The sequence below is a fragment of the Chinchilla lanigera genome, unplaced genomic scaffold (genome assembly GCF_000276665.1).
Source record: "Chinchilla lanigera isolate Chin_1 unplaced genomic scaffold, ChiLan1.0 scaffold00014, whole genome shotgun sequence".
NCBI classification, from domain to species: Eukaryota; Metazoa; Chordata; class Mammalia; order Rodentia; family Chinchillidae; genus Chinchilla; species Chinchilla lanigera.
In genome coordinates this window covers 15,763,130-15,778,674 of record NW_004955415.1, presented here as the reverse complement: position 1 = coordinate 15,778,674, position 15,545 = coordinate 15,763,130, and the positions used below count along the sequence as shown (strand labels likewise).

Genomic DNA, 15,545 nt, shown 5'->3' with positions numbered 1-15,545 from the left:
AAAAAAAAAAAAAAAAAAAAACAAGCCCTAGAGGTAGTACAAAAGCCCTAGATGCAATAGGGTGGGGAGAACAGGTTAAGGGACACAGGGGTAAAGGGAGGGGAACTAGACCTTTCTCAGCAAGTCATCAAAGGAAGAAACAAAAGATGACTGACACACAGTGGGGGTGTGGCTGCACGGTAAAGTGCGTGATTAGCCCATGCAAGGCCTTGCATTCAAGGGCGGGGCTAAAATTTAGATTACAAAGGCACTAAAAATGATATATTAAGAAAAATGCAACATATACCAACAGGTTCAACTTCTTTAAATATTTTTTTAAAACCTCTTACAAACCAAGAAAAATATGAGCATGTCAACAGAAAAAGGAGTGGGCCATTTTCTAAATGTAAGTGCCATTTTCAAATACAAAAATTTAGTCTCACTAATAATCAACAACGTTAAAAATAAAATGGCCATGAGAAAACATTTTCTCACATCAGACTGAGTGAACAAACAAAAACCACAAAATTCACTGGACCAGAACCAAAGAAAATCAATATACTCACACAGCACTCGATGCAAATGTAAGCGAGTGCCGCCCTTCTGAAAGGTATTTTGGAAGTCCGTACTAAAAACCTTTAAGTGGCTCACGTCTCTGACCTTGTCATTCCACGTGAAGGAAAACACCCGAAGTGCCTATCCAGAGAAACATAATGTATATACAAATGATCCTCACAACTATTTACGAGAAGAGACAACTCTAAACAACTGATGAGTCCAACAACAGGAGATTCTGCCAAAACCTACTGAATAGATATGGGTGGGGCAGGATACAAAACAGCCACTTCTAAACCACAGGAGAAAGATGAGCGGCACACGCAGGAGAACATCAGCAGTAGTTCTGCTCTGGGCAGTGAAATGAAAGGCAGTTTTTCCATTTACTTTCATCCCTTCCGCAACATAAGTACTGCTTCCAAACCAGCGCCCAAGGTCAGCCTCCACAACCTCGTGACCTACATGGGACTCATCTAGGCAGGCGGGGCAAGATGACCCCTGCCAGGCCGCCCTGAGAAAAAGGGGCCTGACGAACCCACAAACCATCCTGGTTTCCCATTCCCTTTTTGATCCTCTAGGCAATAAAAATCTTTGTCTTTTTAACTCTCAAATGCTGGCTCATTCTCGTGTTTCAGATATTTGGAGATGAATGAGAAATACAAAGCATGTGTCAGAACCCCAGACCTAGTAACTGATGCAATTCCCCATGATTCAGGAAACAAGCTGTCTCCAAGCGCTGCTCCGGGAGTCCAGCAGGTGCGGACTCCGGTCCGATGAGAAGTCCCCAGGACCGGCTGCTGGCTCTGAAAAAAATGGTCCTCTGTCAATTCTCAAAATAGCCACACACACCCCTATGGCACACTGCAACAGACCACTAGGTGCAAATTGACAATTCTCTGCACAGAGGAATAGAGACAGCAACTGTTCAAGAGAAAGCTGGGAGCCTGGCTGACATCCCTGTGAGATAACAAAGCTCACAGGGGCCCTCCTCTCCCAAAACAACACACAGACAGCCGGAGGGGACAGACATCGCCCAAACACAGCCCCGACCACGCTGGAGGGACAGTCTACCCTAAGCGGCCAAAAGACCAGCAGCGAGGGGCCCCTGGGCCTCCCAGCTACGCTCACACTCAGAGCAGAACAGGGGACTGCGGGCCACAGCAGAAGGTTCGTGATTTGTGCCTTCAGAGTTAAGTCCTCAGGAAGAACTGGAGAGAGACGAGCAGAGCTCTGCGCAGCCAGCTGGTCTCGCTGGCCTCAGTTTCCACGTGGAACATAATGAGGCCTACCGAGGCCTCATTCTCAACTTGGCCCTTCCATGATTTCTCCATCACAAACTTCCCTACTCTGAGGTCACCTAATAAATCACGTTTATGAATAACCGATTCATTTCCCAGAGAACTGCCCACCAAGTTGTTGGACATAGTGTTCTTTCTTATACAAGCAATTAAGAAATATATATACATGTATGTAAGAAATGACAGGAAACCTGAAGCAGACTTTCAGAGATGGGAAGGGGTCCTGGGGGAGGGAAAGGAATAGGAGGGGGGGGTAATGGGGGTGAAAATAATCAAAATATATTAATGCGTGTACAAATATACCAAAACAAATCTCATTATTCTGTATTACAAATATGCACTAATAAAAAATAAAATAAAGAAAAGGATGTAAAATAGCTTCTACTGATTTTACTTGGAAACAATCATATTTTGAACACGTTGTTAAGCTTGCTAAATAAAATATATTAAGAAAAAAAAACAGGGGCTGGGGATTTAGCTCAGTGGCACAGCGCCTGCCTGGCAAGTGCAGGGTTGTGAGTTCGGTTCCCGGTACCAGAAAAAAAAGAAAAAAAAACAGAGAAAGCGCTAAACAAGGCACCGGCACTAGGCGCTGTGGCAGGAAGACACCAGTGTTTCGTTCCAGCCCTGAGGTACCTGCGACACCTCTGGCTCCGTGCAGCCTCAGCATCCCGGAGAGACCCATCTCCGCTGTGGACCACTTGCAAGTGGCACCCTTCAGGAGCTCCTCAACAGGGTACTTCCACACAATTTCCTAAGCAGTCAAGAGTACCACGGTAGGTGACAGTTACTGCACTGTTTTACAGAGAGGCCAAAAGATGCAAATCAATGCAGGATGTGGAGCTGAGGCACTCGTACTTTTGGAAAAGCAGGCTGGGCCTATCTGGGTTGCTGAGAGTTTTCTGCATATTTATCCCTTTTTTACCAAACATTTCTGTACCTCACACCAAAGAGACCCTCCATGTCAGTGCTCTCCTGGCTCAGCGAGGAGCAGACCGTGACAGAACCTGCGCCCAGCCTTTTCCCAGCCCCAGAGCTGCATGGCAGTCCGCCCTTCCCTCCCTGCCTCGCCAGTAGTAACTCGGCTTTTGCCAGCACCCGCACAGTCTGGACATCCAAAACTGCTGCCCGTAGTGGAAGTTTCCAAACATTCTCATTCTCATTCATATTCTCTCTCCTCTCCACTCTCGCTTCTCTCTATCTGTCTCTCTCTCTCTCTCTCCCCTTCTCTCTCTTTCCTTTGTGATACCAAAGATTGAACCTAGGGGCTTTGCACTAAGGTACATCCTCAGCCTATTTTATTTCTTAAAAGTAATTGCTAAGTTGCCCAAGCTAGTCTTGAACTTGCAATCCTCCTGCGTCAGCCTCCCAGAGCGCTAGAATCATAGGCATGTGCCACATCTGATTCATTCTTCTACTGCCAGAGGAACCCCAACACTTAGTCAACTCATGGCCATCTAGAAGAGACATTTCCTTCCCTTCCACCTCAGCAAAGGACATGTAACTGAGTTCTGGCCAATGGGAATACTTTTTTTTTTTAAATTGTGCATTTTTAAGGAAGTGTTCTTACAGGAAAAGTGTAGGCCTCTCCTTTCTCTTTCTGTAATTCCTGCTTAGCGAAACATGGATGTGATGGCTGGAATCCCAATAGCCACTCTGTACTTGAGGTAGAAGCCACACACTCAGACTGGTGAGAGAGCAAAAGAGAGAAACCTGAACCCTTCACACGATGAAGCTGCTGGAATGTCGGCCACCAGCTTCTCCCACACAGACATAACACACTTCTACCCTGTTTGTGGTTTTTTTTTTTATTTTAAAAAAATAAAAGAACAAAAACATATTAATAAACACACATACATTTACAAAATAACACAAGAACAGTACAAGCAATACCAAAATTCAGACAAGGTGATAGGAAATTAACAATGGTTGTTATATTACATATTGATTTCTTCAAAGTAGTTACTCAGGAAAACAAATATAGACATGTAAGATTGATCAAATAATTAGTCATTAACTGTTCCTTTCAATAACGCGACAGAAGTCAGTAGTACAACTATGTTAGCTATCCTGTACACACATATATACATAATTTTCCCCTTCTTTCTTTTCTCCTTTCCCTCATCCCAGTTGCTCTTTACTTTTGAGCAGTTTCCTTTCATTTCACAATATCTATCATATCTCCTAATTTTATTCACTTTTCAGGTTCTTACACTAGTAAGACAATACCTTGTTTACATGTGCAGGTCTAATTTATTTCACTTATGAGTATGGTCTCTAGTTGTGACCATTTACCTATAAAAGCCTCGAGCTTATCTTTCTTTACAGCTGAGTAATATTCCATTATATAAAAACACCACAACTTTTTATCCATTTCTCAGTGGATGGACATTTGGGTTGCTTCCACGATTTAGCTATTACAAATTGCACTGCTATAAACATGGATGCATATATGTCACTGTGGTATGATGTTTTCAGTTCTTCTCTTATTTGATTTTTAATTTTCAGTCGTGTAGTTAAACAGAGCACAGGCTATTTTTTGGTACAGAAATCTAAAATTTTGCTGTAATGTTTAAAGCAACACTATGTGTAATTTTAAAGTAAACATCTAGTGCTGGTAATCTCATGTGGGTCTAGAGTCCCCCCACCCCCCAAAAAGTAAAAGCTTGGGCCTGGCACTCATACATGCCTGCAGTCTCAGCTACTGGGGAGGCTGAGGCAGAGAGATTAAAAATTCAAGACAAAAATAATAATAATTTAAAAATGTAAATAAAAAATAAAATAAAAATTCAAGACCAGAGTGGGAATTTTGTGAGACCATACCTCAAAAGAAAATATAAAAGGACTAAGGATGTAGCTCAGTGGTAGGGTGCTGACCTAGCATTGTGAGGTCCTGGGTTCAATCCCTAGTATCTCAAAAAGTAATATGAAAACGCTTAGCAAAACCCATAAAATGGCGAACATATGTAAAAGGTTTACTACACAGACTCAGGTCCATCACCTTCCGCGATGACAGCCTCCTCCATAAATGAACGCTGGGCCGTTCATGATGGGAAGCACATGGTGGAATGAAAGCACGCTACTCTTATTCTACCTGATGCTCCATGGCACTTGTCATTCACCTTTTCCTCCCCTCCGAAACCTGTCTCAGCTCTGGGAGCAAGCACACTTCCCGGGCTCTTTCACTGGGCCCCTCCCAGCCTCCCTCTCACCCACCTCCAGGCACACACAGGCACCTCGCAGGGTCGGCTGTCAGCATTCGACCACCTTAGTGCCAAGAGGAGAAGCCCGGGATCGACAAGTGTCATCGGCCACGAGGACCCATTTCTACCCTTCACCACACACACAAAGCCAAACCACAACACCAGAACAAGAAGTGTCCCAACTACCTGCTCTGCATTCTATCATCAGCTCAGTATCTCAACTCAGCACGCACTCAGGGGCAGACGCCTCTGACCTCAATAGCCTAAAGAATGAACGTCCACGAGTACAGCAAGGAAAGAAGCCATGGCCTTAGAAACAAGTAGTAGGGGACAGGGATCATCCGTGGATGTGACAGGTTAACAAACTGCTGGATCACAAAACAGAATGAAGAGTGAAGATGGATAAAGTAAAACAGAAAATAGGCTCACGTGTGCTTCAAAGGGAGCAGAAGCCTCTGTCTTCCGAAAGCGTGGAACCTCAAGTCTAATGATTGACACCTGGGATGGTAGATAAGCGCAAGGAGGAGGAGGAACCCCAACAGAAGTCAAGGTGTGCACATGTGAAGCCCCCATGCAAGTTACACGCATGGATCTACAGAGACCCCAGCCACTGTCCCAGTATAAAACCTAGGGCAGTGGTGGTGAACCTATGGGACATGCATTGTTTTTCTTTTAAGACAAAAGCTTAATGCATGAGTTGTTTTTTCTAAACTAAAACATCAGTATTCAGGTTTAATTGCAGCACCGGCATTTTGCCAGTGGGAAGGAAGTGGGTTTTAGTTGCAGTTTGGGCACTCGTCTCTAAAAGGTTCACCATCGCTGACCTAGAAGGCACACCTTTCAATAAACCAAAGGGATCACATGGGTTAATGTAAGCTCCTAAGGTGCCAGAGTGAATTCTTCTCATCTGGGACTGGGCTCATGTTCCCCATCCACTCAACCTAACATGCAGCCTACCAGGCCACAAGCCACTTAGCACACGACGTCTCAGTGATGTTCCCACTCCAGACAGCTGAGCCAAGACACACTGTGCAGCTACCATTCTCTCTGTGTTGGGATGGGAAAGCCATTTTGGCTTTCCTGCCCCTCCATCCTGTCCGTCTTCTACAGTTTTACTCAGCGGGGAGAGACATGACAGATGAGCCTTTGGTGCCTCGCTGTGTGATTCAATAAGGAGACAGTACCGGGCATCACACCGCGATGCTCAACTCTTAGCTGCACACGATGACCGCTAACCAGATGGCTTCATGGTGCCCCTTCCGCAAAGCCTCCCCACTGACGTGTTCCTGGGAGCTGGCTCGCTACTCAAACCCCACAGAAGGCTCGCATAGGACCCTAACATGATGGCTTCAGTCAATGTGTACAGGAAAAATGGACATTTACCTCAAAACTCAGTCAACATTTTAAAAAAAACAATGTGTGGGGAAAGTTTCATGTTAGATTTCAAAAAACACTGGATGAAGCTAGAAGCATTTCCATTTGGGAAAGTACATCAAATCTCAAAGGGAGGGGAGGTCCCCAAAGCAGCTGGCATTTTGAGAGACACAGGGTAACTTGTGTTTTGATAACATGATGAGAAGATTTCTTTTTAAAAACTGCCTGACACTTAATAAAAATGTCTCACAGCCTCCCATACAAAGAAACTTCCAATCTAACCAAGCTTCACTCTGCAGTGTTTTCCTTGTCAACCCTGGTCTACTGTGGTCCATGGGAGATGAGAGTGAGCCATCGAGGAAGGTGCACAACAGCATCTACACCCCAAGGCGCTGCCTCCTCCGAGACTGACAACCAGTCAGACGTGGGCCCCATCATCAGGTATGTAACAGACCCCCGAATCAGGACACACGAGAGCAAAGTGTGTCCCCTGACTCATCACCTAACTCACCTGCACCATCGCTTCCCACACCCATTTGCCATGCCCCCAGAGGCCGTAACACCTCTCCTAAAACCAAGAAACAAGTGAACACTCACTAATACTCTGCAGAGAGGGGAGGTCACGAACAGTTAGAGAGGCTACAAATTTTCTGCAGAAGGAAATACTGTACATTAACTGTATCAAAAGCCTGAACAAGACACATTCTTTTTTGGGTGTGCAGTTCTAAACAAAGGAAATTAGCTAAGGATATCATGCATGTGCAGAAAAGACTTTACGTTGTTTTAACAAGGGTTATGTCCTTTAGCACTACTAATAGCCCAAAACACAAAACAACTTAAATGCCCAATTGGTTCCATAAACTAACACTCGGCACAGGACTTAGTGCCTCACTGCCTTTAAAAAGGATGCTAAGGTGAAATATTTATAAACCTAAACAATGCATAGGAAAATCAGGGGAAAAACACATGGGTTACAAAGCAGCAATACACACACAGTACAGGAATGTGTGACACATTTAAAAAGAAAAGCTATACATTAAAACAGGAACAGTGATTATCTCTGGCAGAATAAGATAATTCTTTCTGGTGTTTCTATAGTGACTATCTCTCTTCTCTCTTCTCTCTCTTTTTTTTTTTTTTTTGTTTTGTTTTGCTTTGTTTTTGCAAGGGGGCAGTGCCCTTGAGACAGCATCTCACTACATAGTTCAGGCTGGCCTTGAACTCATTATGTAACCCAGGCTGGTCTCAAATTTGTGGTGATCCTCCTGCCTCGGCTTCCCCAGTGATGGCATTACAAGCATGCACCACCACACCCAGTTTACTATCTCTTATTTTCATCTATTTCTTTCGTAATCACAAAAGTGTTTCAAATACTGTTTACAAAGAACCTTAAGAAAGCTTAATGATGTGGCACAATCCTTCTAATACCGCAGAAAAGCAAACTATCAGATGACACATGGTCACTATTATAGCCACACCTAGCCATATGCATGGGAAGATACTTTTTTGTTTGTTTGTTTGGTTGGTTGGTTGGGGGGTTAGCGGGGAGGTTTTTTTGTTTTGTTTTTTGAGATAGGGTCTCACTCTGTAGTTCAGGCTGGCTTTCAATTCTCTCTGGCCTCAAAATCATGGTAATCCTCCTGCCTCAGCCTCCCAAGTGCTGGGATTACAGGCATGTGCCACCACACCCTGCTGGGAAGATGCTTTTGGACAATGATGTTTTCTCTGAATAATAAAACCCTAGATGGGTTTTTTTCCTCACATAGACACATTTGTGTGATTTCTATAATACAAGCTCAAGTCACTATCAGCAAGAAAATGGAATTTATGTAGATGGAAATGGGGGAGAAGGTGACCGAAAGACCATATTTCAGGGGTCAAAAACTACAAGAACCAAGACTCACAGCACAAGCAGGCCAAAGAGCTGGTTAAGAGAGATGAAAAGAACTCTGTCCTTCAGTTCCACAATTCAAGGGCAGTTGCACGACTACCAGAAGAACCAAGGACAGATGGTCTAGATAGAAGGTGTGCAAAGCAAGTCCTGAAAGGTGGAGGATGTTCAGTCAGAAGTTTACTACAGGGCGGGCAGGCAGCAAGCCCTGACCCAGGTAAAGCAGGTAAGCACAGGAGATGAGAGCTCCAGGTAACATCTGGCTAGAACCTGTGTCCTGGACTGGCCAGGGAGCAGACTTGCAGCCCAAGTCCCTGAGGCACCTGTGGGTCTCTTAACTAACAGTGGAGGGGAAATGGAGGAGCACGACCTAGTTAGAGGACAGGAATCAGAGCGGAGATGGAGCGAGTTTGCACTGACCAGGACACAGGGGAATGCTTGCAGGTAACCAACAGACACTGAGAGGTACAGCAGAGAATCACCACTAAAGGACCCTCAGTGTCAGAGATCCAAGAAGAGAGTGCCACCTGTAAATCCTGGGTCTCCAGGGGCTTCCAGAAACTCCACAGCCTTCAGATGGAAGCCCTAGGCAGATGCTGTCAGGACCCTAACACAGAGGAGCTAGATGCCACAGAAGCTAATCCAGAACACCAAGGCACACCTAGAATGCTGGCACTAGGAAGGCTGAGGCAGGAGGATGGCAGGGAGCTTGAAGCCAGCCTTAGATACACATTGAGTTCGAGGCCAGCTTTGGGTACGCTGAGTTCAAGGCCAGCCTGGGATACGGAGTGAGACCTGCATCCCCCGCCCCAAAGAAAAGGACACCTGATCCTGGCAAGACAAGTCAAGTCCTTCCACAGGACTGCAGCACTCAGGAGCACCACAGCCGGCGGGGGTTGCCTCTGCCTCTGCAGGGAGGAAGGAGGCTCAGAGTACACCCTTGGCTCCTCTCGAATTCTGAGCCAGGCACTGCCGGTCAAAGTAACATAATAAAGTTTAACTTTCCTTAGAAGTTCACGCTACTCAACAGGCCCGATGCCATTCCTACTGCTGGGCAAACAACATGAGGACAAAGACCAGGGGCTGGCACAGGGAGCTGGCTAACGGGGACAGTGTGGGCTACTTCATTACTCCCCCAACCCAGCAGCCAACACGGCAGAAGCTGGAAGGAGGGAGTCTGCTTGCTGCCAGAACGAATCAGTAGTGTTCCCTTAACAAGAGCCTGGCCAAGCTAACAGTCCAGAGTCCGGGTCGGTTCCCCCTTTCCCAAATCAGAGGAGCGGCTGCACTGTCTCACCCCATACCCGCAGCGGCCAGGGAGGCTGGAGGCTTGAGGCTGTCACGACACCGGTGTAGGTCAGCAAGCTGGCAGGAGGAACAAACTCCACCAACGCGGGCCAGAGAAGACAGGGAGGCATGACATCCAGGGATATGGCCACTCCCTCTTTCAGTCCAAACAGTGATTCTTTATGGTATGAATCTATAATCTCTGCCCTCAGGGGACTAAGGCAGGAGGGTCTACAAACAGTTCATGGCCAGCTTGAACTACTTAGAGACCTTGTCTCAAAAAAAAGAAAAAACAAAGATCTGCACTGTAAAATTAGTTACAAGATTTTGTTTGTTTGGGGACAGGATCTCACTATGTATTGCAGGCTGGCCTCAAACTCATGACAATCCTCCTGCCTCAGCCTCCCCAAGTGCTAGAATTACAGGGGTGCACCACCATGCTCAGCTCCCAAGATTCATTTTAAAAGAGTGTCTCAGATATATTCAGAATTATATGCTTTCCAGCCAGGCGTGGTGGCACATACCTGTAATTCCAGGCTCAGGCAGGAGGATCACTGTGAATTTGAGGCCAGCCTGGGCTACATAATGAGTTAAAGGCCAACCTGAACTACACAGCAAGACCCTGTCCCAAACAAACAACAATGACAAAAAGAAAATTATGAATTCCAGGTCAAGAGTACACCTCAGTGGTACAGCACCTGCCTAGCACATAAGAGGCCCTGGGTTCAACCCTCAAAACCACAAAATAAATAAATGTTTTCTTGAAATCAGCAAAGAAAGGATGAACTCCTGGGACCAAAACTAGGGGAAAGCCCTGGATATTATCCTCATGAGCAATGACCCCGGCCTCCCTCAGGGCCACAGACCCTACACAGAGCAGACAGGAGTGATGCGCCAAGCAGAAGTGCGGGAGCCTGAAGGACAGGTCATTGCCAGGACAACCAAGCAGCTGCACCAGGTAGGAAAGCACTTCCTCCAGGCAGCCTCACCTGCTGCTGAGTGCAATCTGCAGTCTCCCACCAGCAGCTGGAAGCCCCTTTCCAGGATGTTCCAGCAGCCACGCCCAGGGACAGGCTTCGAAATATATAAATCATCAGTCTCCAATAAATGGGAAATGCTCAGTGGTCAACTTTATACACACACACACACACACACACCCCTGCAAAATCTCCACACTTGCCGAGACCCCACTTTTTAAAATATTTGACATTTTATACAGATTTATTTTGCTATCTTCCTGATTTGTGGCCACATAAGAAAAAGAAGTGATATCTGGGTATTTTTTTCAATGAATTAATCAGTGCAAGGGTATACTCACGCATGTGAGTGGTGTGTGTGTGTGTGTGTGTGTGTGTGTGTGTGTGTGTGTAGTGCTGGGGATGAAACACGGGCCTCCTGCATGCTGGGCAGGCACTCTACCACTGACCTACATCCTTAGCCCCAGCACAGGAGCTTTAAAGTCTGTAGATTAATTGTATGTCCTCGAAGGCAGCATTATGTAACATACTGAGGGAAGAAACAAGAAATAGAAGACCTTCTTCCTACTATTAACCTCTGCATCTACCCAGCAAGAAAGTTACTCGCTGTGCTGTGGTATCTTCTATAAAGCAACCACTTCCAAGGATCCCTTACAGGCTAAGTATCCTGACACCTGATGAGAGAAATTTCACATTTTTAAAAGATATTAAATTTTTCTAATACACTATATCAATTTGCTCAAAAACACAAAACATTTCAGTAAAATTAGCTTTTTGATGAAACTAATTATATAACATCATGAGCTGGGGATGGTAGCGCACGCCTGTAATCCCAGCACCCAGGAGGCTGAGGCAGGAGGATCTTGCGAGTTCATGGCCAGCCTGGGCTACAAAGTGAGTTCAAAACCAGCCTGAACTACATAGTGAGACACTGTCTCAAAAAGACCAAAAAAGAAAAAGAAAAGAAAAGAAAACTATATAACATCATTAATGAGAAGTGAGTGTTTAAGACAAAATTGTACTATTTGAGCAACGTAAGTAAGAAACCTGAAATGCTGGGTTATACAACAATCTTTCATCTCCTCTCCCTATTTAAGTCTGAAAACCACAGTTAAGGTTTGCTGCTTTTTCAATTCCCACATCATTTCTCAATATAAAAAAATCTTTCTGAAAGAAATAATATATTTATCCCATGTCTGAGTTACATACCTTTTAAAACAAGATTTTATTTCAGTAGTTCACACTCACACTCTATGGGCAAATCACCTTAACTACTCACCAGAGTCCTAAAACATACTACAGTTAGCGCTGTGAAGGAAGGCAGCTGCACACAGCAATGCCCAGTGCTCCTTTTACACTCGCTGGACTGTGACCTGAGCACTGAAAAATGCAGTAAAATAAACTGAAAACCACGTCATACAAGGGCAAGGCCTGTCTGTAAAACTTTGATTTAAAAGTGATTAATGAGTAGGCCACTGTAAACACTAATAATGTCAAGATTTAATCACCTTCCAAGGCTTAAAGATGTTTCCTGGTCACTAAATTGCCCAAGCTGGCCTCAGACTCCAAATCTTCCTCCCCAGACTGCCAGACTGCTGGCATTACAGGTGTGCGACACCAGGCCCAATTCTTTTCAATATTTTTTGAGGCAGGATCTGGCTAAATCACTAAATTGCCAGGGGGCTGGGGCTGAATGTTCAGTCTTTTTGTCTCAGCCTCCCAGAATGCTGGGATCATAGGCCTGGGCCCCTACACTGGTTAAAGCCCTGCTCTCAAGGCTGTTTTCAATTAAAATTTAACCCCCTCTTTCTAAATGACGTCATTTACTTCCTCTCTATGTTGGTTTCATTGAGAAGAAAGGAAGCCTTGAAATAAGTAAAGCTCTCATTTCAGTACCACTTCAGGATCTAAGCAAAGCAAGAAACTCCAGAACCTTTGCTTTAGCTTCCAAAACAAAATCTGAAATGCCAATCCAATCATAATGGGGGCGGGTATTTTGAGATAAGGCCTCATTATGTAGTTCAGGCTGGCCTTGAACCCACTGTGTAGCCCAGGCTGGCCTCGAACTGATGGTGAGCCTCCTGCCTCAGCCTCCCAAGTGCTGAGATTACAGGCATGAACCAACACGCCCAACAACTATAAATTTCAAGATGCCAATCTTTTGGCCCACAATTTGTCCTTTTATCTCCTAAGCTCCACTGGGAAAACACAGTTGGGTAGGTCGTTCTCAAAGCTTAAATTCCAAGTTTCTTAGTTTGGTTAACTACACTGTGCTTGGTGACTCTAAAATTATAAGCACAGATCCCAGAGGAGAACATTTCTTTTATTAGCAATTGGCTTTGAAAATTCCATTCTAGGATGCTAAATATAACAAAATACCTCCTGAATTTTATAAACACATTCCCCAGATTATGTTGATACTAATGATTTTCTATTTACAAGGCAGTTTTGCTACAGCATTTAAGCAACTGTAACATTTTGAGGAATCTTTCAGATTTGCTCTAGCTCTTTTAAAGAATTAATCTGAAAAATGTTCTCTGGATTCTTCTACTATGAAATAGGAAAGTTCCCGTTTCACAGTTCATTTCCTTAAAAAGACATCCTTGTCTTGTTATTTCTAATGTCCTTGGATTGTAACACAAGGACACTGGCAAATCCAGAATTACAGAAGTAGGCTTTTCTTCAAACCATGCAACAGAATAGACAAGAGTTCTTAAAATCTTGCACCTGCCTGGCAAGCGCAAGGTCGTGAGTTCGGTTCCTGGTACCGGAGAAAAACCAAAAAAAAAAAGAGTTCTTAAAATCTTTTACTATATACATCCATCAAAAACAAATAATGCATTTCACAACTTTTTTTTGGGGGGGGTCTTTTTGAGACAGGGTCTCACTTTGTAGCCCAGGCTGGCCTCAAACTCACAATGATCCTCCTGCCTCAGCCTCCCCAGTGCTAGGATTACAGGCATGCGCCACCATGCCTGGCTACCATTTCACAACTTTTTAAATGTGCCCTTATTTTAAAAACCTCATAATGACAATTCATAAATAATGAGTGAGAAGCTGATACCTTGCCGGGCTGATGGTCCACATCAGGCTCTTAAAAGAATGCACAGCTGCTGTATTTTGGGGAATAACAAGCACCTAGCAGACCTTAGAACCCCAGGCATCCTTCCATTGTTACACGAAACCCACTGTGTGCCCGAAACCAACCACTGTACCAGCGCAGTTGTCATTCCTGAGGCACCTGTCGCTGGACAGCTCCTCAGGTCCTCCCTACCTAACACATAGATGTAAAAGTAACAATCAACCTGCAACTTTACCTTTGGAGGATTCATCCAAGAAAGCTGGACACAGAGGCTAAAAATTTGGTTTCACCAACAACACCATGGTTGCTTTCTTGTTTTCTTTACCATGTTTAATTATCATAAAGTTAGCTTTTCAAAAATACAGCTTACCAGCTATCATGCATTTTTTTTTCCCTCTTTTCACACCTTCCCGACCCACAGAGCCCCATCAACATCAAGTATGATCTCACCGGGCTGGGGATTTAGCTCAGCGGCAAAAGCACCTGCCTGGCAAGCGCAAGGTCGTGAGTTCGGTTCCCGGTACCGGAGAAAAAACAAAGTATGATCTCACCCTCAGACAGGGCCACAGAGCCTTCAAACTCCCAACTAAGTGGCATGCAGGATGAGTCCAGAGTCCTCTGAGGCTGAACCAAGACATTCAACAAAAGATTAGAGACTTCAAAGTATCTTATCTCTGCAAATGACTCCTAAACTGTACTTCCAACCCTAAATTTTCTCCAAAATATGTTCTAAATATCACCAATATGGACGGTTCTTACATAATCCACTGTCAACACAGTAACAGTGTCATTTTAAACATCTCATTATCTTTCACTTGAAACAGTCTTGGGGCTGGGGGTTTAGCTCAGCAGCACAGCACCTGCCTGGCAAGCGCAAGGTCGTGAGTTCGATTCCCGGTACTGGAAAAAAAAAAACACCAAAAAAGAAAGAAACAGTCCTCCTAGCAGGACTGCTCTGTTCCAAGCTGTCACCAATAGTGTGCTTGCTGCCTTCCTGGCGTCTCCCTAACGCACCTTCCCCGGTGAACAGAAAGTACAGACTCAGTGAGCGTACGCCGCGGGCCTGGTATCAAGACAGCGGAGATTGGTGAGAACAGACGATCCTCAGCTCCAGCAGACCACTAACCAGGTGAGAATCTGATGGCAGATCCGCCAATTATTCAAGACAGGCAAGAAATTCAGATTCTCGGGGGAAGCTTTCTGACGTTTAAAGCAACCTGTGGGCCTAAGAAAACATCTGCAGGTCCCCCGCTGGCAAGCTCCGAGCTAACTAACCAGGATATTCCGGTTCAGGCTCCCTCTGTCTATTCTAATCATCGCTGCGTGATCAGTTATCCAAACACACTGCTCCTGCTCACGTCACAACCCGAAAAGCACAAACGCTACCCCAAAAATCGCAAACCTACCGGGCACTGTGGCGCACACCTGTAATCCTAACACACTCAGGAGGCTGAGTCTCAGGGATCGCGGTGAGTTCGAGGCCACCCTGGTCTTCTGTGGTCATTCCACCTCCGGAGCAACACAACCGCTCTCCCCCTTCCTGTACACGACCTTTACACAAACCGTGCGCATCAACCAGGAGTCCACTCCTCCTGCCCCTCACCCCCAGCCGGCTCTGTGCCCAAGATGGCCTCCTTTTTACCTCCCTCCTTTACCCCGCTGGGGCCCACTCCGGGCGCAGGGAAGGAGCCCACGCATCGGGACTGGACGCCCCACCCCGCCCCCACTAACGGGCTGGTTGCTGCGTGAAATCCGCACGCTTCTGCTCAAAGGCAATGGCTCCACGAAAGGGTTAAATCTCGCAGGAGACAAACCCTAGGGCCTCGTCTTGATTCCCCCCACCCCCAAATAACACTGTAACGGGGAGCGATGAGCCCGTCTTCCTCCCGGGGGGCTCCG

The 15,545-nt window shown here is 45.5% G+C and overlaps 1 protein-coding gene across 1 annotated transcript in view; it reads right to left on the bottom strand.

Moving 5' to 3' along the window:
• Cds2 (CDP-diacylglycerol synthase (phosphatidate cytidylyltransferase) 2) overlaps positions 1–15,545 on the bottom strand; it is a gene marked incomplete in the record, with an annotated part of 43,783 nt that overhangs the window by 27,780 nt on the left and 458 nt on the right.